Below are 2,568 nucleotides of genomic sequence, written 5' to 3'. Positions count from 1 at the left end.
TAGCTCTATCCACTCAGTGAAGACCTAATTAAGGTATATCCTGATGGGAATAGACAGCAAGAATATTAAGTGAAAAAAAAAAAAAAAAAGACAAAAAAGGGTATTTTTGGTTATTTATTATGGAAAACTTAAACAATCTTTAATGTTTCTTTTACAATAAGCAGAGATTATTTAAATAAATTATTGTTTCCATGGTGCCCGCGCTGAGTTTCTTTGGAGATGGGGGAGGTTGGGATGGGGTGTGGAGCCCGACCCCGGCGCTCGCTGGTGGTGGGGGGAGAGCTGCGTCCCCTCCGCTCCCTCCCCACTGCAACTGTTGCCGCAAGCCGGCAGCCTCCCCCCTTCTCCCCCTCCCCTTTCCCATCTACAATAAAATCTCGCCCCTGCCGCCTTCTCGGCGAGGCCATGAATCACTCAGTGCTGCCCGCAGCAGCCCAGAGCCGCCCCTCCCGCCCCCTCCCCTCTCTGCTGGCGCCAGTGACATTTCGCCCGGGACTGGCTCCTGCCGTCTCCCAGCTTCCCAGACGGGCCAGGGGGGTTTGGGGCAGAGCCGTGTCCGGGGGCCGGAGTACGCCTGCGGCTGGTCCCCGGGCACAGCCCTGCTCCGCAGAAATTTCGCGCTCCCCTCCCCGTCGGTGGCACCCCGGTTGGTAACCTGCGTGGAAGCTTTGCTTGGGCCGGAGCTGGTGGGCACCACCGAGCGCCTCTGTGGCCCTTCGAGGGCTGGAGGCACTGGCTGGACCTCTGTGGGATGTACCCCTGGAGGGCTGTACTCCTCAGGACGTACCCTTATGTGATGTAGCCCTCCAGGCCTCACCCCTTGAAGCTGAACCCCTCTGGGATGTATCTTTCGAGGGCTGGATCCCTCCAGGATGGAGCCTTCTGGGAGGCTCCATACCCCTCCCAGCCCTCCTCCGAGCTGAAGCCCCTTCCAGGCTGCACCCCCTCCCAGCTCCCCCCTCCTGGCTGTGCCACTCCAAGCTGTAACCCTCCGGGATACATCCCTGGAGGTCCTGGAAGCTGGAAGAATTAAAGGGTGGTCTCTGCCCCTTGTCGCCCCGAGGGCCCCACCATCCTGGAAGAGTGCCGGGGGGAGAGGGACCGTGGGGAGGACCCCGCTGCAGAGAGGATGATGAAGAGGCCCAGCTCAGGCCCGCTCGACCGGGGCAGGGAATGTGCGCCCCGGCCGGGACTCTCCCAACCGGCCTTAACGTGAGGGAGCCCGGGCGGGACCGGGGAAGGCGCGGGGTGGGGGGGACTCAGCCCGAGAGAGGACACTCCGGAGTGGGGGGGCCGGGAGGGCGGATTGTCCCTGAGAGCTTGGGGAAAGCCTGGGGGCGAGGGGAGGGGGGCAGAGGGGCAAAGGAGGAGTGAGGGAAAGAGGAGGAGGAGGAGGGTGTCGGAGGAGGAGAGAGGCGGCTGCCAAGGAGGCGAGAGGAGGGAGCGGGAGAGACAAAGGGGGAAGCGGCAGCTGCCCCGGCGGCGCGGACGGGGAGGAGAGCCCAGAGCCGCCCCGGGAAACAGCGCCTCCGGACCGGCCCGCACCTCTTCCCCGCATCATCCCCCCCCGCCGCCCGCTCGGTCCCGGGGAACGAGCTTCATGAAGCGCGGGGGCGGCGGGCATGGAGCGGGGCGAGGGGGGCGGGCAGAGGGGCCACCTCCAGGGAAAGGCGCACGCCTGGCGGGGACACGCGTGGCGAGCAGCACCGCGGAGCCTCCCGCCCCCGCGGTCTGGCAGGGGCTGAGCTTCCAAGGGCAAGCAGTGCCTCCGCGGGCCCGGGCGGGGGGGCGGGGGGGGAGTATGGTGGCTGGGGCACCCCTCTGCCAGGTGGCAAGTGTTGCTAAACCGCTCGTCCGGGATGCAAGAGGAAACCGTGGGCGCGGGACGTGGCAAACACCTTCTTCCCCCTCCTCTCCCCCCTCCTCCCCCCGGTCACCCGGTCCCCTGGTCCCCTCCCCGCTGTCCCTCCTCGCCAGCCCTGTGCAGCGATGCAGTGCGGAGCGGGGGGTCGGGCAGGATGCCGACAGCGGCGTGGTGGTCCCCGGGGTGGGGGACGTTTGTCGGCGGGCAGCGGAACACCCCGCCCCGGGACGGGGGAGACCGCGGGCTGCCCCTGTTGACCTCCGCGCTTTCCTCCTCCTGTTTAGTTATTTATTGATTTATTACTTATTTATTAGTATTTATCTGCCGCTTGCTAGCAGCAGCTCTCCCTGGGCTACCTGCACATAGTGTGTGCGTGGGGGGTGTTGGTGCCTCACCCCGCAGCATCCCCGCAGCTCCCGGAGCCCTTCCAGGCTCCGCGTTTCTCCCGCTGCTCGCAGGGGCTCGCGCGGCTCACACCGCGCTGGGGGCGGCGGCGAAGCCAAGCGGATGCGCAGGCAGCTCCGCACGCCCCGTAGATGTGTGTCTGTTTGCAATCTGCTTTCTCATGCTCTTTTTCCTGTCCGGTAGGACGGGGCAGGCGCCGCTGTGAACCATGTGCCCCCGCACAGGGCGGGCAGCTACGCGGGGCTGGGACGCCCGGGAAGAGCGGCGGGGAGCAGCGCATCCCTGGGGGGAGGGGGGGG

Source organism: Calidris pugnax, unplaced genomic scaffold (genome assembly GCF_001431845.1).
Source record: "Calidris pugnax isolate Ruff unplaced genomic scaffold, ASM143184v1 scaffold103, whole genome shotgun sequence".
NCBI lineage: Eukaryota > Metazoa > Chordata > Aves > Charadriiformes > Scolopacidae > Calidris > Calidris pugnax.
This window is presented reverse-complemented; position numbering follows the sequence as displayed.